General features: G+C 44.4%; 1 protein-coding gene and 1 long non-coding RNA gene across 7 annotated transcripts in view; both read right to left on the reverse strand.

Moving 5' to 3' along the window:
• LOC111867014 overlaps positions 1-4,031 on the reverse strand; it is a 121,116-nt gene extending 117,085 nt beyond the window's left edge. The window contains exon 1 of the long non-coding RNA XR_002843265.2: positions 3,939-4,031. This is a non-coding gene — a long non-coding RNA (uncharacterized LOC111867014). The remainder of the gene's footprint in view (positions 1-3,938) is intronic.
• LOC111866996 (focal adhesion kinase 1) overlaps positions 1-23,270 on the reverse strand; it is a 412,509-nt gene that overhangs the window by 302,450 nt on the left and 86,789 nt on the right. The window lies entirely within an intron of this gene.

Below are 23,270 nucleotides of genomic sequence, written 5' to 3' on the forward strand. Positions count from 1 at the left end.
CACAACTCCGTTGTTGTAGTCCAACTGCTGCATTATTAAGAATCTGCTACCTAGCAACGGGAATGTGATTACGGATCATTGCCCAGATACGGCCCTGGTATATCCGCCCATCTCGCAGTCGTTGCATAGCAACTACTGAACACGCTACTATATTCATTTGGAAAACGGATAAGGGAAAGTCGACAGAAGGATCAACAGAATACAAAACACTTTAAAACACACTTATATTAAAAAAGAAATATTACGGAAGAGAGATGTTGCAAAACAACCCAAAATACTAACCTACGAAGCACATTTTTAAACCCACTCTAATATACCATGCCAAAAACACGGTCCGCTATAAGAGACACAAATGTAAAATTTCAAGCAAGAAATATTCAATTGTTGGGAAATTAATTTTTCAGAGAATTTGGAGACGAAAAATATTTCCTTCTTGGATATAACGCCGTGTAGTCCGTTGAAAGCCACCTGACGTTTCGGAGGAACATCATTAACGTCGAAGAATAAGCCGAACATGTAAGCAGAGTGAAAGACTGCGGAAAACGGACCACCCTGCTCTCACCTGAAGATGGAGAAGATACGTTACTCCGAAACGTCTGTGGCCTTTCAACGGACTACACGACGATACATCCAAGATGATGATAATAAAGGTAAGGTAAAGCTATCACCATAACAGGCCGTGTAGGCTGTGTAGAGCTGTGAGACGTCAAGGTTCCCTCATTTTATACAAAATCGGTTCAAAGCTGGTGGTGAGGTTGTCAACCTCACGCGCCGGTTGCTCTTAACCCTCAGGAAGATTCCCAGTACTCATTTCTGTTAGAGGCTGAAATGACCCCGCGGCCACAGAGTGACTGCAAGGATTAGGTCAATTTAAAAAGATTCAAAGACCTCACCGGGAATTGAATCGACGACCTTCCGGCTTCCAGCATAGTGCCTTAACCAACTACTCTAACTCGTGTCCATCCCAAAAGAGAGAACTCTTCATAACCATCGCTGTGAGAACCTCAGGTCCTACACGGCGCTATATCCCAGAAGATGGCCTCTTCATAACCACCGCTGTGAGAACCTCACATCCTACATTGTGCTAAATCCCAGAAGACAGAACTCTTCGATAATTCTTCATAACCACCGCTGTGAGAACCTCAGATCCTACATAGCGCTAAATCCCAGAAGATGGCCTCTTCATAACCACCGCTGTGAGAACCTCACATCCTACATTGTGCTAAATCCCAGAAGACAGAACTCTTCGATAATTCTTCATAACCACCGCTGTGAGAACCTCAGATCCTACATAGCGCTAAATCCCAGAAGACAGAACTCTTCAATAACCACAGCTGTGAGAACCTCAGGTCCTATACAGCGCTGTAACCCAGAAGAGAGAACTCTTCATAACGACCGCTGTGGGAACCTCAGGTCCTATACAGCGCTGTAACCCAGAAGAGAGAACTCTTCATAACCACCGCTGTGGGAACCTCAGGTCCTACACTGTAAATGAAACAGTTTCAGCAGAGTTAAAAGAGAAATGATTACAGTCGTTTCGTTGTGTAAAATTAATGTTTAGAACAAGGATACCGAAAAATAAATTACAATCAAAAAAAAGAAAGAGATTTATGGGGCAAATGTATACAGCTGAAAGAGGGGAAAGGCGTGGCAAGAAATCGAGAAGGAAGGCTTATGGTAAGAAAAAGGAGAATGGCAACTTTTTTTCGTTCTTTGCCCACAAGTAAAACGGAAAGAATGCGGTAGAATAAAGAGATGGAGGAAAGAGACGACTCCATTGCTCACAGAGCAAATCAGCAGCACACTTATCACTGTGAGGGCAGAAATAACCACCACAGAAGTATATACAAATGTTCCTTTGCATTGCATTAAATATACAATTAAATATGCAATTGTTTCAAGAAATATTTCAAATAAATTTCGGCGTAACGATATGGGTCAATTTTATTGCTCAAGTCAAGGAGGATGAAATAGGGGCTTCACTGGATATTTATGATTCACTGGCAGACATATTCTTTGTTGTTAAATTTAGACGTCATACCGTCTCGATAATGAGTGTCGTTAAATAATCGCCTTAAAATAAATATCACAAAATCACATTCAAAAGTCGCATATTTATAGGTTGGGGAACCAGCAAAGCCTCTTCTCATTCTCATCAAGGGAGCGTCAGATTAAAACACAGAAAACCCTAGATAAGCAGGATTAATTGGGGGGGGGGGTTAGGGAGGCAACATCGGAATGATGCAACGGTCAAGGTTGGGNGAACCAAAAAAAAAGTAGCTCTAAAAGAAAAAAAAAACTTAGAACAGAAATAAATGTAAAATGTAATTATATTATATATACATAATGTATAATGAATGTATGTATAAGGGGTGGGCCTTCTCGGCCCTTGCACCGCGACCTACAGTGGTCTATTGTGATAAATATAAATACCAAAAATATCACTGAAGAGCCTTTATTTAAAAACTACAAAAAGTAAGTACATATATTCATCGATAGAAGACCCAGAAGGAGTAATTGTTTTTGAACGTAATAATGCAGGTTTGAAGAAACTGTCCACTTTTGTCTCATCAGACAAGTGTCTCAACTGCCTTCTTAAAGCCATGTGTCTTTTAAATTATGTACTCAACTGTGAACGGGAGCCGGGATAGCGACTGCCTAAGGGCTGGACGACCGAGGGGTCGGATTTCGGGTTCCCGTGGGGTCAAGAATTTCCTCTTCTCCACGTCGTCCAGACCGGCTCCGGGGCTCACCCACCTTCCTATCCAATGAGCAGCGAGGGATCTTTCCCGGGGGGTTAAGTGGCCGAAGCGTGAAGCTGACCTCTCACCAACTAGTGCCGAAGTCATGAAAACGTGATCTATACATCCATTCCTCCATACGTCTTCATGGCGTAGTGCTTATTAGTCAAGCACAGGGACAACAAATTTACTTTCTTTTACTTTTTACTCAACTGTGAACAGCGCTTTAATTTTTCAGATGTCGATCCGGATTATCCGACATATGAATTAGCTGTAACCGGACTAGCGAGGGTTTACCGAACTGAGACACTGATCCTCGGGCAGCATAGATTTGGCACACTGCCAATTTGGCCCTTTCCAGATACGAAGAAACATGTCAGACGCATGGGTTTCAATTGACTGAGACATGAGGGCCTGGAGGCCCTCGGAGAAAACCTGCCCCAGCGCCACGTTGTCCACCACAAATCCCACTTGACCAGACGCGGGATCGAACCCGGGCCGCCACGGTGGGAAGCCAGCGACTAACCGCTTGAGCTATGGCGCGGCCTATCCATGGCTTACTCTGAGCTAAGTCCATCTAAAGGGTAAATCACGCCTTGTATAGGCAACCATCAGAAGAAAAGTTCTATGTATGTACGTTTCAATGTCCCACTGGCGTTGGGGCAGGGACAACTCGGTCGGTATAGCAACGGGTTGGACGACTTCGTAAGAGCTTCTCCCATCTTTACCCTACAGTTTGGGGGGGGGGCACTGCATTTATATCTGTTTCCGCCGTTGTACTCTCAGTACTCCCCAGATGGAATGGGGGTCGAAGCTTAGATTTTGGTAAGAAAGGCGTGAATCTCCAAAATAGCAGTTAATTACAGTAAAAAATAAATAAGACTTAAAACAATTAACGTTAGCACTTCAGGTATGCATATGAGTCTATGCCCACGACCACCCTGGTGGTGCAGACTGCAACCCAATAAAAGAAAAATATACGTGAGGTAGCCACACGGAGCGCTCTGTTTACGCCAGACCCAGAAAATGATCAAACTCACGTAACAATGGGAGACAACCCAGATCGCAAATGTTACCACATTATCTAGTCGTACAACAACACTAAATGGGGCAGCTGCAAGCCCAAACAAACAATAATAAAACACGAACAAAACTCTCGTTACATCTTCAGAAAAAAAGAATAAGACACTTACTTACTCTTGCTACGAGGAGACCCCTTGCTTTAAACGGCCGGAGCGAAGAGTCCCAACAGAATTTTGCAACATACACGTACCTAGCCCAACCGCTGGCAAGCAGAGACCGGCAGAGACCACTCTCTTAAATCAACCCACCCCCTTTCTAAACAAGGAAGGGGAAATCACGTGGTACATGGAATTATAGAATAACGGTAAACGAGTGACGACACGGATGCCTCTGGCGGGGGAGGGGGGAAGATGAGGAGGACACGATACCGAAACGAGCAACTCCTGTGTCATCCGAACGTAAACAGATGACACTGGGATTCGATTGTTGGGAAATGTGTTTTCTATGTGGTCCGTGGAGATGCTATCTAACGAGAAGCAGCTGCGATTACGACGAGACTCTTGAGACGGCAGTCAGAAGAGGAGTTACTCGCCGGCCACTAAGAGTATGAACATGACAGCTGAGGAAGCTACGGCGTCGATAACCGTTACAGCAAACTAAGAAGTTTTACTGCGTGGTGTAGTGAACTGAAGAGTGTGTCAATTAGCGACAGCGCTATAATTACTTGTAGTTACGAACTGTAAGTGTTCAATAAATCCATTTTTTTTTCTTTGGCATTACAGCCCCAGTGGGCCTAGGCCTCCCTCCATGAACTTCTCCGTTCACTTGGGTTTTTCTACATCTTATACATTCGGTAAGACTCCTTGGGCGGGTGATCAGTTCGTCGCAAGCCCTCTACCTGTACCTGAGTGGGATTCGAACCCACGATCCCGGTTTCCTAGCGAGAGAAGATAGTACATGCCTTAGACCGCTCGGCTACCGTGACCGGCAACAAATCCAATTACCGAGCCAAATACCGTCTATAGTAACTCATACACGTGACAGTGTACAAGTTTGTTTTTAGGTAACTCTTTGATGAATTTTAAACACAAAGACAGTACATGTACTTTAAATTTGGAAGAGTATTTTGAAGAAAAAAAGTTATCAAATGTCAGTACAGTATGATTCATAAATCCACACTGTTTGCATTTGTATAGCTCTTTCACTACGAACCTTTCTCTAACTACATTTCGTTAGGAGCAGCCAGGATAGCGTAGTCGTTACAGGGACTGACTACGGGCTGGACGACCGAGGGGTCGGAGTTCGAGTCCCGATAGGATGAGGTATTTTCTCTTCTCCACGTCGTCCAGACCGACCCTGGGGTCCACCCAACCTCCTATTCAATGGGTACCAGGGGTTCTTTCCTCGGGGGGTAAGATGACCGGGGCGAGAATCTGACAATTCACCTTTAGCTGGTGCCGAGGTAAAGAAATATGGATCTATACATCCACTCCCCCATACACCTTCATGGCGTAGTGCTTAATTAGTTAAGCACAGGGACAACTTTACATTTCGTTAGGGTCTCAACTCCTCACTTCTTCTCAGTACGGGCCTGCTCACACATAACTACACTTGCAGTATCTAGACTATATGGCATGGGATGGCAGGATGAATGTTGAACAGGAAGGGACTCGGAAGGAAGAAGTCGTTGCCTAATCGACGTAATATCCAGAAATTAATTCGAACCCATCAACTCCCAAATTCAAGAGGTGAACGTTACCTACAGATCAACCTCAACCATAGGTTTATTTAGGTAGTCAGTACAGCTACTATGCTAGTGGCTGGACAGCCAAGGTTCGCTTCCCGGCAGGGGCAAGATATTTTCTTCCTCAAATCATCCAGACCAACTCTGGGACCCATCCATGCTCCTATCCAATGGGTACCGGGAGCTCTTACCCGGGGGTAAAGCGACCAGTGTGTGAATCTGACCACTCGCCTCCACCTAATGCCCAGGTCAAGAGTGATGGAGCTATACCTCCATTCCCCCATACCTCTTCATGGCGATTAAGCACAGGAACTTAACCTTTACCTGAAGAGCTTCATACACAGACAAGCTTCGGGCGGTTAACATGGTGGACAGCATATTTCACCCCACCCCCACCCCCAAACCCTTTCACAGATCTTGTATACTTCTGTTAATATGTGCAAGGGTGGCAAGCGAAATGTGACGCCATTACATTTGTTCACAGATCCCAGTATTTAGGAGCTTCCTAACTTGTACTCTTCGCCAAGTATAATTAGAATGATCAAGTCGAGGAGGATGAGATGGGCAGGGCATGTAGCACGAATGGGGAGAAGATTAATTCAATACAGGATACTGGTGGGAAAGCCAGACCGGAAAGAGAGCACTAGGAAAGACCAAGATGTAGGTGGATGGATAATATTAAAACGGATCTTGGCGAGATAGGATGGTGTGGTATGGCCTAGATTCATATGGCTCAGGATAGGGACCAGTGGAGGGCTCTTGTGAACACGATAATGAGCCTTCAGATTGCATAAAATGCTGGGAAGTTCTTGAGTAGCTGCATAATTGACAGCTTCTCAAGAAGGGCTCAGCTGCGTGAAGTTAATTAGATCAACAATAAACGTTTACGTTTTAAATATTTCACGTAAATATTGCTTGCCTTAAGCCCAGTGTGGTAATGTGGACTAAAGGGGTGTTCAATGGTCACTGTCTATATTTCAGTGATACTTTGATGGTCCTGCATGATGCAGATTATGTCCTGACTTATATCAGCACATGTTTACTAGTACTAACACCCGTTGAAATCCAATGGCTCTAATCATTGCCCTACTTTCCTTATTTTGAAAAATAAAAAGAGGCTTATGAGATCACCTTGCTGTCTGTGTATCCGTCGGTGTCCATCTGCCTGTCTTTGTATCTCTCCCTAATTTTATAACCTTAAGAGATCGCCCTTGTGTCTGCGTCTCTGTACCCCCTAATTTTTTCGTTTTCTATTCGGTATGTATAGTATCAGGGGGCACGCGGTAGCGTAGTTGGTTGAGGCACTATGCTACAAGCCGGAAGGTCGAGGGATCGAATCCTGAGGAGGTGGATTTCTTAATTCATCTAATCCTTCCAGCCGCACTATGGCCCTGAGGTCGACTCAGCCTCTAACAGAAATGAGTACCAGGAATATTCCTGGGGTTAAAGGGCGGCCGGCGCGTAAGGCTGACAGCCTTACCGACATCTGTGAGCCGACTGTCTACATAATGTGGGACCCTCAACATCTCACAACCCTATGGGCTTCCACGGCCTGTTACAGGGATAGCTTTACTTATGTGTAGTATCAAAGAAAAGTAGACAGTTAGTTCTTCCCGGAACTTACTGTTTTAACAGCAGGATTAACAACTGTGACTAGGACAAAACAAGGGCCGACAAGATGGAAAGACGAGAAGTAGCCGGGTTCCCACAGCGACAGAACGGTTCGATCCAAGGTCAAGTCTCTAGGGATTTGTGGTGGACAAAGTGACACTGGAGCAGCTTTCTCCGAATACTTCGGTTTCCCGGCCAATTCTCTGTTCCACACTCCTTAAGCATCCTGTCGTCGACGCGGTATAGTTTACATACTGACAGCACCGCTAAATAACAGACGTGTGCGCCGAGTGTCTTGGGAAGGTATGACTAAACGTAGCTAAAAAGAATAATTGCAGTTGAATTTGGCAATAATAGTTAATTGTGTTCTCATCGTCTTCCTTGCCTCAAAGATCTTTTAGTCACATTTTACGAATAAGGAAAAAGTGAAGCTGTCCGTGTGCTAAATTAATAAATCAATATACCATGAACACACATGGAGGAGTGGAGGTATAGCTCCACAGTTCTTGACCTATGCACTATACAGATATGAGTGGTCAGCTTCACGCCCCGGCTGTTTTACCGCCAAGGAAAGAGCCCCTCATCATTACCCATTGTCTAGGAGACTGGGTGGACCCCACAGCTGGTCTGAAAGTTGTGAAGTGGAGGAAACCAACTCTTGTCCCTGCTGGGAATCGAGCTCCAAAGCGTCCAGCCTTTAACCCATCTCTATACCGACTAGCTAACTCAGTCCAAATATTCCCCCGGCACTTCGTTCATAAAGATCCCCAACCAATGACAGAGGCATGTCCAGGGCGCGGGAAAACGCGAAACCATTTCCAGGCTGTTCGTTATAAAGCAGGAAGTCTTGTTACAGAGCTTGGTTTTTCCGCATGCAAAACCACAACGAGAATTTCGAGTTAAATGAACTCAATGTCATGTGCTTCGGTAAGATTTGTCATTTCGTACGCGGAAGAATCATTTGCTATCTCGCGCTGTCATCCTCTCGCCACGCAAGGGAGGTTACTTGGGGGATCTCTGTATACGCACAGTTACTCTGGAAGCTAGTGACGTGTTGCTGGCCGCCTATGGTTACATACCGTCACATCACACAAAACGCGGGACTAAACAAGTGCTTCTGAAACGCATAAACAAGGTATTTTTTATTGCTAGTAGGGTGGGACTAAGTCCCTTGTACTGCGGCCACTTCTGACCTATTGTACCAGCCCAAGATGATAGGTGAGGGCGATTGTGGAGCAATTAGTGTGGAAGCGGTGGGGAGCCAGCGACTAACCGCTTGAGCTATGGCGCGTTAAACAAGGTAACTCCGAAATGAAAGCACCGAAATTACCGAATGTGTGGTTACCTTAACAACGAACTGTCTGCCGTTAACATGTCGCACGAATTAAACTAGATTTTGGCAGAAGTCAAAGTCACTTTTCGACTGACGCTTTCCTGGCAATCAGCTCGTCTTGGTGCTCAGCCCCTTCAGGATCGAGACCATAGATTTTTTCAACTGAATCATTGCAGTCATAGTCACATCCTCTCTGAGAAGAAGATGGGGTTGTCTCTTATGAACATTCTCAAATCGCCTACTTTTCTTTTATACGATACGGACCGCATAGAAAACTATGCGGTCCAGCAATTCTATTGTTTTTTTGCATTCACTGCCGCGGGAACGTGCTTACCGAGCCGTTGCCTAGCTATGATAGGTAGATACACATAGACACACAGACTGATGGGAGGGATTTATGAAATACGCCGACGAGATGGGCTCAGGTGCCATGATGTACAGGCCAGGTTTCATAAAGACTGGTTCAGGCATTCAAAAGTTGATAAGTAGGCATTCACAGACACAGCATCGTGATCTCATACGCCTACTTATATTTTTTTTCAAAATGAGGTAAATAGGCTAATTGTGTAGTAGGTCACGAACGAGCGAGTTGTGTGTAGTATCCCTTATATATAGCAGACGGTTTACGACTGGCTATCTGTGCCTGTTATTCGGGGGTGAAGACGTTAGTTAAATGCCAACCTCGACGAATAATCCGGTAACACTAAATGAGGTACAATCCCTGAGTTTGTTTGCAGGAACTAAGGAAAACCACGAAAAAGTTCAGTCCGGATATTCCGTGTTCCGATGACAGTGGTCGCGCGTTCTAAGACATGAACTGTCTTCGCCCACTCAAACACTGGAACCGTGGGGTCGATTCCCACTCGTGGCATGGATGTCTGTGCGTTTATTCTGTTTGCGTTGTTGTGTATGTAGGCAGAGGCCTTGCGACGGGCTGATCCCCCATCCGATGAGTCCTACCGACTGAGTATAAATTAAGAAACTGAAAAAGCCACCAATGCCCAACAAAGGGCTATAGGGCCATTATAGAAATGATGTTCGGTGTCGAGGGCGGGTGAGGGCTAACTTAGGGCACCTGAGAGAAATGAAAATGTGCGTACGTGTACAAGGTAAAGGCAACAGATCTGTTCCTGTGCTTAATTGAGCACTATGCCATGAAGACATATTGGGGAGTGGAGGTATAGCTTCACCATCCTTGACGTCGGCCCCAGAGCCGGTCTGGACGCTGTAGAGTGGAGAAAAATAACAGAAGCACAGCTCCATGCACTACCCTCGCCAGCAGATTGGTTGAGTGGTTGGCTTCATGCCCAGTTTTTTTCTTTACCCCAAGAAGAACGGTCCTGGTACCCACCAGATAGACCATACACCCCGGAACCACCCTGGGCGCTGTTGTAAACAGAAGTCTTAACCCCAGCCGGAAATCAGACCTACCAGAAACCATGATCCACAGAGTATGAGGTTCGGTTGGCCCCAGAGCGGCTCTGGATGCTGTAAAGAACAGAATATATCTTGCCTCTTCCAGGTATCGAACCATTATTCTGTGGCCCAGCCCGCAGCCTAGTAGCGATACTGACTGAGCTACCCCAGTTCACGTTTATCATGTGACGTATAGATCCGTTGCTAGGCAAACACCTCGAACCAAACATGACAAATGTAGCGCGTACAGCTCTTACTATGCAAAAGGCGGATAAACAACCCGTTCCTAGGTAACGGATCGGTAAACACGTTCCCGCGACAACGAATGCGTACATAACAATAGAGTTACTGTTCGGAACTGTGTTTTCTGCTCGGACCGTGCGAAGTTGTTATAAGGAAGACAACTGGGGCTACCCAGTCAGGATCTATGCCGTGTGAGAGCGGGGGTCCAGTACCTCCACCGTAGCCCTGCGAGTAGTAGGAGGCGATGAAAAGGGAACCTAGTTGCTAGGGGTACAACTGGGCCACCCTGTTCCTGGAGGATATAAACACAGGGACCTGACCTTCCAGGTTGGGGAATCTCGAGTCTGAGATAATGCAATATGGTCATGAGTCCAGGTGAACTCAAAACCCCCGAATGACTGCGCTGGCGGGACCCACCAGCAGCTATTGTAAACGACAGATCCATCATTTCTTCAGAAAGAATATTACATAAAGCCTATAAGCGCAAGTATTCAGTTGGAAAATAAAAATTCTGGTCGTGGGTCTTAAGGGGCTTAGGGCCCAGGACGAAAAGTTTGGCGGTAAACAGCCAGTCGTAAAGTAACTGACTTTGACTGGCCCACTCAGTTTCCAGTAGTCAATTGAGACTGAGTTCCGCATGGCAGGCTGTGAAGACAAGCTGAGTGTGTGAAACTGAAGAATTCCCACTGTTATAAGCAGTTGCCAGGGAACGGCTGATAAAGACACGGCAGTCTGGAAAAACGCTTAGCGGGTGTTGTGGTGATTTTTAAAGGGTAGGATTAGCGACAGCGCTGTAATTACTTGTAGTTCCGAGTGGTGTGTCAAAGATCTATTCAACCAATCCATACCCTGTCTACAGTCACACATATATCGTGACAAAACGTATCACTCTGCTATCCTTTGGAGCTGTAAGTCCCGAATGTCTAAGCCAGTAGCAATGAAAACGCAACTAAAGTATATTCCGAACTAGAACAATCTCTTCTCTCGTCAGCAAGATGTTACTACAACGTGTGTGGTAAGGGAATCCTTCCAAATGACTCCCATCAAGATCCACCCTCCCCACGTCACTACTTCAGAACACGAAACCTTACTATTATTAGACACATGAAATCAACTCCCTTCTGTTGCAAGCACAATACACGTACGGGTTTTCCTGCCAGTACAGAGTACGGGCCACACGAAAATAAAGTACTGAACTAATGGATGCAATCATCAAATGGAATTTGTGATCGTGATACTTACAAATTGTATATAAAATTAGAGGGGATGGAGTTACACCTCCAATTCTCCATACGTGTTTGGACCTTCACCTTACCTTTTGACGAAAAACGTTTATTTAAGATGGGTTACAGGTTACAGACTTATAATTGAGGGGAGCTAAAAATGTTACACCCTGAGCCCATAAAACAATACATGAATTTATGCGCCCTGTCATGATGTAGGTGACAGGAGGAACCTAAATAGCTTTACAGCCTCTCTACACCTACAGCAAGCTATAAAATGTTTCTGTACAGTCACGAAAAGTGCAGTTCTGCACACTGCTGCATGTCCCTATCAGGCTGTACGGTGACAGCAGGAACCTGAATAGTTCGACAGCCTCTCTACACCTACAGCAAGCTATATAATGTTCCTGTACAGCCACGAAAAGTGCAGTTCTGCACACTGCTGCATGTCCCTATCAGGCTGTACGGTGACAGCAGGAACCTGAATAGCTCGACAGCCTCTCTACACCTACAGTAAGCTATATAATGTTCCTGTACAGCCACGAAAAGTGCAGTTCTGAACACTGCTGCAGGTCCCTATCAGGCTGTACGGTGACAGCAGGAACCTGAATAGCTCGACAGCCTCTCTACACCTACAGTAAGCTATAAAATGTTCCTGTACAGTCACGAAAAGTGCAGTTCTGCACACTGTTACAGGTCCCTATCAGGCTCTACGGTCGCGCAGGAACCTAAATAGCTTTACAGCCTCACTACACCTACAGTAAGCTATAAAATGTTCCTGTACAGTCAAGAAAAATGCAGTTCTGCACACTGCTGCATGTCCCTATCAGGCTGTAGGGTGACAGCAGGAATCTAAATAGCATTACAGCCTCTCTACACCTACAGTAAGCTATAAAACGTTCCTGTACAGCCACGAAAAGTGCAGTTCTGCACTGCTGCAGGTCCCTATCAGGCTGTACGGTGACAGCAGGAACCTGAATAGCTCGACAGCCTCGTTACACGTACAGTAAGTTACAAAATGTTCCTGTACAATCACGAAAAGTGCAGTTCTGCACTGTTGCAGGTTCCTATCAGGCTGTACGGTGACAGCAGGAACCTGAATACCTCGACAGCCTCTTTACACGTACAGTAAGTTATAAAATGTTCCTGGACAGTTGCGAAAACTGCAGTTCTGCCCCAATTGTCTTCCTTATGACCCTTTAGCACAGACCGTGTAAAAGTACCGTTTCCAACAGTAACTCTATTGCTGAGTGCGTATTCGTTTCCGAGTGAACGTGTTTGCCGATCCGTTGCCTAGAAACGGCTGTTTATTGGCCTATCTCGTAGTTATTGCATAGCAACGGCTGCATACGCTACAGTATTAATGAACATGATCTATGCGTCCTATACAATGACCATCACTCTCGCCACTGTCCCCAGAATATTCACTAGATGAACTGTTATGACCGAAACTTTCATTTCGTCGACTTACACTGTTATCTTCCGCGCTTCTCACGTGTTCTACCCAGTCTTTCCATTTTTCAGCCGTCACAACTGTCGAACCCTTGATGCATTTGCTTTTTATTTGAAACTTCTGCTGTTCACTTTTCACGAGGTGCCTTATTTGAGCCCACTCACATTCAATAGGGTTCAGTTCGTGGTGTTATGGTGGGATGAGCAGAACCTTATTGCTCGTTTCCTCTCCTGTTTCTTCGATTTTATATTTGTCATATTTAGGCCTAAACCTAGTGACAGTTTTCATTAAATTCTCCTTAAGCACGTACTTCTCGAATGTTTCTGCATGTGATATAATCCATTCCCGAAATTTGTCATTTCGCCGCGACAGTGCTCGGATGTTCTCAGTTTCGTGACTGTGGTAGGACGCATGATCAAATATTATTGCTGAGTCTGGAGACAGATTTTGTAGAACTTTATATCTGAAAATATTATTCATAAATCCCGCTATCCATTTCGTTATACACATCTGATGTGTTCCCTTTGTACAGGAACATACGAGGGAGAGTCAATAAGTAGGTCTCGAATGGATATAAAACGTAACACATGTGAAATTCGAACCAACACTATGCTGGTCTCTTATTCTCCTCAATTCAACACTCACTATTAACTGACCATTCGTCGCTACAGTATGAGACGGTGTAACAGAACAAACAGTAAACAAAACACTTTACATGGGCACGCGGTAGCGCAGTTGCTTGAAGAGCTATCTTACATGCTGACAAGTCTCGAGTTCGATTTCCGATGACGTCACTGGATTTTTCAGTTGACATAATCCTTCCAGCCGCAATATGGTCCAGAGGTCGACTAAGCCACTGACAGAAATGACAAGCAGGAATCTTCCTGAGGGGTAAAGGGCGTCCTGCACGTATGGCTGACAATCTCACCACCATCTGTGAGCCGATTCTCTAGAGAATGTGGCAGCCTCAACAACTTACAACACTATTGGCCTCCAAGGCCTGTTACAGGGATAAACAAACAAAAAATCTCAGTGGCCTGTAGTCCGCAAGCGAACTATGCCGGCAGGACGACAGCCGTTTGTCGGCGAAGTCAGTGCCACCTTTTCCGGATAGAGGGTGTCGCGTGGTCAGCGCAACGGATCCCCACGGCCGTTATTTTCGGTTTTCTAGACCGGAGCCGCTATTTCCTTGAAATGGCTCCTCAGTTATCCTCACGAGGCTGTGTAGACCACGTTCCAAACCCACTACTTCTAAGAAAATCTGGTAGCGCCGGGAACTGAACCCGGGACCTCTGGTTTTGTACGCAGGTACTCTGATCACTAGACTACAGAGGCGGTCGTTACAGAAAACACTTTACGTTTCACTGTTCCTATCACTGATTACCTATGTTAACAATACATATGTATTAATAACAAATAAAGACCAATAGCAATGAGTAACGCACAAGAAAAAAGGAGAAAAAAGACGTTTGGGAAACTCCGTATACTTCGAACTGGGGCGTACAACTTTTAGTTCTGAAGAGCATGTCCGAGAATATCCAAAGGACAAAATCGAATAAGGGTCACAAAACGCTGGCTCTGAGAGCGATACAGGCAGTCGAGTCCGCACGTCAGCCATTTCCGCTACGGACATGGAATGGCTGACGGACAATACACAGCGAGAGGGGGAGAAGAGGGGAAGGGGGAAGGAGCAATGTGTCTACACATCGCGGTAACAGTATCATGTGGTGGTGAGGCATGAATAAAATATATCTGCTTTGTGCGAATGTCTTTGCACCAAGGGGTTACTGAATGGCCGTTGAACCTCATTTCGAAACAGCAAACACCCACCAAACTACATCTCTCCACCATACAAAAAACATAAAGGTTTATTCACTTATCTAAACATTTTATTTCGATCCAATTTTAAACATATTATCCATTATATGAGAGTCAGGATAGCGTAGTCGGTATAGTGACTGAATACGGGCTGGCCGGCCGAGGGGTTGGAGTTCGAGTCTCTGTAGTTCCCCTCTCCACGTCGTCCAGACCGCCTCTGGGGCCCACCCAGCCTCCTATCAAATGGGTACTGAGGGCTCTTTCTCCGGGGGTAAAGCGGCCAAGGTGTAAAGATGACAACTCACCTCCAACTAGTGCCGACGTCAAGAAAATATGAATCTACACACCCACTCTCCCATATGCCTTCATGGCTTAGTGCTTAATTAATTAAAACAGGGAATTTACCTTACTTTACCTTATCTTACCTTACCTTTTTTTTAATTCGTTTAGTGGGGAGTGGAGTCCAACTGGGTCCACTCGGCACGGCGGCCACTGATCGGCCTATTGTAGCCTGCCCCGGGTGATTACGATGACGGAGAATTTTGTGGAATGAAGAGTGAAAGGGAAACCGAAATACTCGGAGAAAACCCGCCCCAGCGCCATTTTCCCACCACAAATCCCACTTGACCAGACCCGGGATCGAACCCGGGCCGAAGCGGTGGGAAGCCAGGGACTAACTGCTTCCGCTATGACGCGGCCTTGCCTCGCCTTACCTTACCTTACTACTGATTATATGAATATTGTGTTTGAACACTATACATCATCTAAGATATATTTAGAAATAAACAACGCTTCGGAAACTGAAGCCGCTTCTGTCATCAGGTGTAAGTGGAGGAAAAGGATCATACGCATCAGGTTCAACCATGTTCAACATGATAGTTGTATAACTTGTGTAATACCCACTGAGAATTCAACGGGGAAGTCACAGAGCTTCTTCTGGAAAGTTTCGTACTATTAACTTCACTTGCTTTCTCCCATAATTCTTTCCGGTCGTACATGTTATCGAATGATGCGCTGAGCCCGACGATTAACGCCATCTCCCACGAATAATACGCATTAACAGCCTATTCTACACCGTCTCCGTCTTCACTCATGACTTACTGCACAATCTACGTTCATGCAACGTGCTAATGATCAACCTGAAATTGCGCAATAACAGAGATCAACCTCACGAATATATAAATGTACATATGGCAAACCCTCGCTAATCCGGATTAATTGGGGGGGGGGTCATCCGGATTAAGCAATAATACGTATTGAAGAAAGCAGTCTTGTGGGATGTGGGGCCGTGTATATATTATGTTAACCGACGTTTCGGAGGAACATCTCCATCTTCAGGGTAGAAGACCCACAAGTTGTGCTTGTATTTGAACGTAATAATGCAGGTTTGAAGAAACTGTCTGGTTTTGTCTGAACAGACAAGTGACTGATCTCCGTTCCTAACTGTCATGTGTTTCTTTACGTGTATACCCAACTGTGGACAGCATTTTTTTATATTTCGATGAGGATTATCTAACAGCCGGATTAACTCTAACAGTATTAGCGAGTGTTTAATATATATATACATCAGGATACAAACTGTCACAAACCATCATATCACTGATTACTATATCTCCGAAACATAGACCGCGAGCTCAAGCGGTTAGTCGCTGGCGTCCCACCGCGGCGGCCCGGGTTCGATCCCGCGTCTGGTCAAGTGGGATTTGTGGTGGACAAAGTGGCTCTGGGGCAGGTTTTCTCCTAGTACTTCGGTTTCCCCTGTCAATCTTCATTCCACCGATTGCCCCACAATCACCCTCACCTATCATCTGGGGCTGGTACAATAGGCCAGAAGTGGCCGCAGGACAAGGGACTTAGTCCCACCCCACTAGCAATAAAAAAAATCTCCGAAATATATTCCCCCTAGTAACTCGTCATCATCAGTCTCTTCGTCGTTTGTTGTATCGTACATGGCACACTTTATGTTGTGTCTTTACTTTTTCAGTTACAATTATTTTAGTGAAAGTTCTGACATTTATTTTTGGTAAAATTTCTAATAAAATTATGAGTGTAATTTCCACATTTAAATATGCGGCTATGTATACTAACCCTTTATAGAACACAGGTCAGTATGTGTTCCACCTACTGTAACAATAAACTACTCTGCATACAAATCACACTGTGTGGTTTTTCTGTGGTTTCCTACGATTCTTCAAAAAAATATAAAAGCAGACTGCTTTTACCGGTTCTCACGGTCTCTTCGCTTGCAGATTTCTTATATTTTTTCTTCTACCCTGAAGATGGAGGCGATACGTTCCTCCGAAACGTCGGTTAACACCACATATACACGGTGCCAAATCCCAGAAGACTGCTTTCTTCATAGTCACCGCCGTGAAAGCCTCAAATCTTACAACATCAACCATTTTGTCTTTGTAACGGATACGCAGTGTTTTATGTAGGGCAGAAAATAAATTTTTAACTATTATTTACAAGAACTTGGTTCTTCAAAGGATCAAGCTGTAGATAAGATATGGTTCCAAAATTTCATTTCCCGGCATTCAAGATGATGTGGATATGTTTCAGTTTCTTGTTTCGCTTGTTTCTGACGACGCCCGCGCAAAGTTCTCTGATAACTTCTTTATTATAATATTATAACACAACAGGATGCAAGAAACGAAAATTCTCTGATAAGATACATAACAGCATGTAAATTTAACCCAACCACGTCCCCAAATAGCAACAAACAGTACAAAATTGATGTGTTAATACTGTTTTAATAACAGTACACTTGTTTGTTAGACACGTTGAGTAACCCCAAACTAGAGACCTCCACTGTCAGTGGTTACACACTCAAAATGCCGTTAAGTCTGTTTATCTCGGAAGATAAAAAGGTAAATAAAATAAAGATGACGGAGTATTTGGATATGAGAGCTTCTCCACATACATATCTCTGTGTTGCAGAAAAGACTTTCGCAAGAACACTGTTTTCAGTAGATAAAAAGGGCATACGAACAAACTGGTGACAATAGCGACGACCAACGTTTCGGAGGAATATTCTCCCTCAATCTTCAAGGGCGATGAATAAGTAAAACAAGAAACAAGCATGAACCAGATGTCAGGTACCTTCTTCATGCCGGTTCTTTGCTTGGCCTCCAGCTTCAAGGTTCAAAGTATGGAGGAGGAGGCAAATATTCCTCCGAAACGTCGATTGTTTTTTCAACGGGACTCCACGGCGTTATATCCCACAAGACAAAACTCTTCCTAACCACCAGCGTCNAAATGGGCTTCAAGAGAAGATCCGATGGCGGGCATTTCTGATCACAGAAATAGGCATTCTCATTCCTTAAAGAGAGAATTTCATAACCAACTGACCCGTTACGTAATTAACTCGAAAGCCGGAACCCTTTAAAGACCAGTGGTTACTATATGTACGTGTTTTAACACACTAAAACTCTACATTCTGCCCATAAAGTGTATTAGTGTGTTCAGTACGGTGCTCTTTTTCCTTACATAGCATTAACCCGTAGGGCTTCGTAGCGAAGACGTAATGAGTTTCCTGTGAGGTACGAACTGAATTTTTATATACTGTAGCATGCAGACCCGCTGCTGCGCATGATCGCGAGATAAGCAAATACGCACGAGTCGTTACTCAGTAACGGCTTAGAAAACATGTTCATACGACAATAGTTGAGCTACAATAATGAGGAATGGTGTTTCCTGTGCGGTCCGTGCAGAGATGCTACAAGCGGGACAAGTCTGGAGCTGCAGTTAGTTGAGTTCAGTCAAGCAGAAAAGCAAGAGGATGGTGTGAGATGGTCACCAGCCTGGAAATTATTTGTCAGACATTCGCCAGCCAGTAAGGACGTAAGCAGGACACTGTTAGGATCCATTACCACGAAACGGCTAATGGAAACTGAGAAGACGTAATGAGATGAGTGCATGAATAGCAAGAGCGTTATAATCAATTGTAGTTACAATATTTCAGTTCGTCAATAAATCCAATTACCAATTCAAACAACCTGTACGGTCACCGAGACACGTGACAATATTATTCAAAAGAAGTCATTTTAAGGGATAACCGTTTATATATGTGAATGATCTCTTCAAAATAAAGTAAACATACGCGTGGCACCATTAACAGATCATTAGAAACACGAGTACTATAAGAACACTGTTGGCGTGTTCCCTAACGGTAAAACCGGTTGGTATTGAGAACAGATTGTAAGCCGTATCTTTGAAGTTTACGTATATAAAATTTAGATAACATTCTTTTTTTCTAAGTAGACACGTGTTCTGCACTTATCGAATCTGGCATACATGCAGCTGGAAGTTCCCTTGTTTGCTAAACCGAAACATGTTTCCACTGTCATAATACGAGTATATACAAATTAAGTTACCCTGAGAAGAAAGCTATAAAATTACAGCTTCACGTTGCCATACCAATGAACCGTCACCGTCAACATGTACGTCATGTACGTAAATTATGTAGTGCGTCACAAACTGACGCCGATAAGTCAAGTGTGATATACTAGATACCGTAGACAGTTCACAACTGAATATTTGTGCGTGTTATTCGTGGGATATGGGTTTAAACGTCGGTCTAGAGACATTATTCGATAATATACAGGGACACGCAAAGAATACGGGAGAAGAAAACGAAGAAGTCAATAATACTGTAAGAAGTAGACCCGTTGCTAAGTAACGACTCTATAAACAACACCCGTTACTAAGCAACAAATTCCTAACACGCACCAATGGACTAACTGGGAAGATGTGTTCTTTACGCGGTCCGTGCGACAGCTGCGTAACGCAAAAACAGAACTGTGTGAAGCGGTGTTTTCCATGCGGTCCGCGCCGAGGTTATAAGCAGGACAAGTTTAGAGTTCAGTCAGTTGGGAGACAGTCGCCGGCTAGTAAGGGTGTGAAAATGGAAACTGACGAAGTTATGTCGCTGGAAACCGTTACCAGAAAATGAACGGGAAGATACAGCAGACTGAAAAGACTTCGTGTATAGTGTAATGAACGTAGCGTGTGTGAATTATCGGTAGCGCTATGGTTACTTGCAGCTACGTTCTGTAGCAGTTAAATAAATCCAATTACCAATCCAAACCCCGTCTACAGCCACACTCCATATACGTGACAACATGAAGGGCTACATAACAAATCATGGAAGTTCAGGTGAACTCTCAGCGGGTGCCAACCACTGCACAAGCTCCTGGGCATTGACTCAAGCAGGTCGGGGATAAAGTTATCCCTTTGCTTAACTAATTAATCACTACGCCATGAAGGCGTATGGGAGAGTGGACGTATAGATCCACATTTTAACATCGGCACTAGTTGGAGGAGAGAGGTCAGCTTCACGCTCCGGCCGCTTTATCTTTAGGGAAAAAGCCCCCATATATATTGGATAGGAGGCTATATGGGCCTCAGAGCCTGTCTGGACAAAATTGGGAAAATTCTTGACCCTACCGAGACTCGAACAGCTAACAAGTGGGAACCGTGGCTATAGAAGGCAATTTTTAAAATCCCCCCCCCCCGAATGTTCGACAAATATTTAACTATCATGTAAAACCACACCGCAAAGCGTGTTGAAGTTTAATGCGGATCATTTCCTTCGTTTCACCATCATGCGTCCCCCCCTTCTTCCTTTCAGACTTTTATCTCCTTCACTCCTTTATCCTATAAAAAACTAAACTAAATTACATACTTTTCCTACAGAAGGCACAGTTCAAATGTACTGTGTTAAGTAACGGAAGACTACCACGGCGTGAGAACTATCTCCCATTCACACATTGTTAGATAACGCATATACATAATCATAAACCGTTATCAGACATCCTCACAATGTGAGATACCATGTTTCAAAAGCATACAAATTATCTACACTGGGCACACTATAAGAACGAGCGTATGATCTGAGCTAAAAGCATTTTATCACTTACGTATAGCTCCTACATAACGGGGCACTATGCTACAAGTCGAGGGGTCCATTCCCTAAGAGGTCACTGGATTTTTCATTTGACCTAATCCTTCCAACCACACTATGATCCTGGGGGTCGACTCAGTCTATAACAGACATGAGTACCAGGAATATACCTGGGGGTAAATTCCGGCCGGCGCGTAAGGCTGACGACCTCACCACTATCTGTGAGGGATTTGTATAGATAATGTGACAGCCTCGTTGTCTCACAACCCTATGGGCCTCCACGGCCTGTTACACAGGCAGCTTTATATACTTTTTACGTATAACTCCTAAGCACTGTTCTGGATTTCGACGGTGAAATTTTTCTTTGTTGCTTTTTTGCAATAGTAGCGGGACAGATCGTGCCACGCATGAGCAGTCCTATTCCGTCCTCGCTCGCGCCGAGTTCTGTAATGGTTCTTACCTTTATAATTGCGGCGGGGCATTAAGAATGTAAATTTCTTCTCCAGTTTCGAGGGTCGTTAGTCCTCATCTATAGTCATCCCAAAAACTGTGCGAGACACAGAAACAATGACAATCTGCACTCTGCAAATCGGCAACAAGGCATCATATTTACCGGTAAAGATGTTAAGCTATCGTTACCATACGTCGGCAACCAAACACAATACAACATGGACACATGAATCTTATCACACGTTAGGAACCGGTTTCACTCGCTCGCCATTAGCACCGTAAGCTATTCTTTTGTTTCGCTCCCCTCCACAATACACGAACATCGTGGTCACAATGTTTTCTCGGCAGTCGCGTTGAACACTGAATACGGGTAATTTGCATGAAACTTAAATACATTCAGAGTCATAAATGACACAAGCTGGAAACACGAAACTTCCTTATTCTTATCCATAACTGCAAATCCTTGCACTTTTATAACGCTTTCCATGCCAAGAACGGTATATATCGCTTGGATGCGCTTGCCCTACAGTTTTCAATTTCTTTTGTACTTGACTCCATTTTTCTGGTATGATACTAAGGGAAAAGGTAAAGTTGTCCTTGCGAAGGCCTATGGGTGAGTGAATTATAGATCAACATTTTCTTGACCTCGGCACTAGTTGGAGGTAAGTAGTCAGCTTCATGCCCCGGCCGCTTTAACCCCCCGTACCCATTGCATAGGAGGCTGGGTGTACCCCAGAGCCGGTCTCGACGACGTGGAAAACAGAAAATTCTTGACCCTACCGAGACTCGAACTGACCCCTCGGTCGTGCTGCTTGTAGCCAGTCGCTATACCGACTACGCTATCTCGGCCTAACAGAAATGATTTCCAAAGTCTCATGATACATAAAACTGTCCATCTACCTCGAAGACGAAGGAGCCTCACGATTTATGCTCTTCACCAAACATTATTAGGAACCAAGGACAATCATATGGAAGTGGCAGAGTCTGCGTACTAACGGGAAGAAATGGCCCTACAACCCTTGCGGACCTTGGCCGCTTTTTCAGTTTCTTAATTGATACACAGTCGGTAGGATTCCTTGGACGGGGGGCCAGCCCGTCGCAAGGCCGCTACCTACTCATAGAATAAACGCAGAGACATCCATCTCTCGAGTGGGATTCGAGCCCACGATCTCAGCGTTCGAGCGGGCGAAGAAGGTTCATGCCTTACACCGTGCGGTCACTATGATCGGCAAAGAAAACGCGTACAATACAAAAGTTCTTATCAGAAAATATAAAGAGACCATTCAGAAGAAGCAGATTGGAGGATAATATTAAAATTTACAGTCCTCATTCTTCGACCAGGAACACTATGACTAATAAACATGAGGTAAACAGCAATGCGACCACATCAGTGACCTGCGTATTGGCGAGATGGTCTAATTCAATTAACGTCCAAAATATAAATACCTTGGGTTTTAACTCAACCTTAACATTCAATAAATGTTCCACTCAAGAAGAGATAATGGAACACAAATACTATCCATGTACCAGCTAACGGGTAGTATCAGTAATATACCTCATGATGGTCACAGCGTAGACCGAAACATGTCGCGCTAACAGTGTGAGTGAATGCGACAAAGTGAAGAAACCACAGTCATCTGAACACTGACCTTTAATTAAGACGGTTTTGAAAGACTGGGCAGAAATGTCTTACAGAAACCAGCCCACACTACGGGAAGAATACAGACAGTGGGCGTTTGAGAACACGGTGTTAGGAGCAGTAGCTGGGCCTAAGACACAGGATATAACATGAGACTGCAGAAAACAGCACAAAGAGCAAATCTGTAGTCATCGCAGAAAAGTATTTATTTATTTATTTATTTATTTCGTCTCTATAGACAACTCTTACATGATATAGGACAAGTCATTTACTGTACATTGGCGGATTACAATAAGAGAGTAAAGTTACAATACTTACAATTGTTTACAATAGATTACGGTCATCACTAGGATCACAAAATGACAAAATAAGTGTGGATGAAACGGGTATGGAATGTACATGCATGGAAGAGAAGTTCACACAAATTTTCAGCATCACAATCTGAAGAGAGCTCTACGAAAATCTAGCATTAATGAGAAGATAACATTACAGAATCCTAAAAAACAATGGGAGTTGGGATAGCGTAGTCGGTACACGCAGTAGAGTACATTGTACAGACGAGCAACACGCCTGTACTCACACGAGCTGCACCGAGATAGAGCTATTTCACTGTACAGTACACTGTGCAGACGAGCAACACGCCATGTCCTCACACGAGTTGCACCGAGATA

The sequence above is a fragment of the Cryptotermes secundus genome, unplaced genomic scaffold, assembly GCF_002891405.2.
Source record: "Cryptotermes secundus unplaced genomic scaffold, Csec_1.0 scaffold125, whole genome shotgun sequence".
Classification (NCBI taxonomy): domain Eukaryota; kingdom Metazoa; phylum Arthropoda; class Insecta; order Blattodea; family Kalotermitidae; genus Cryptotermes; species Cryptotermes secundus.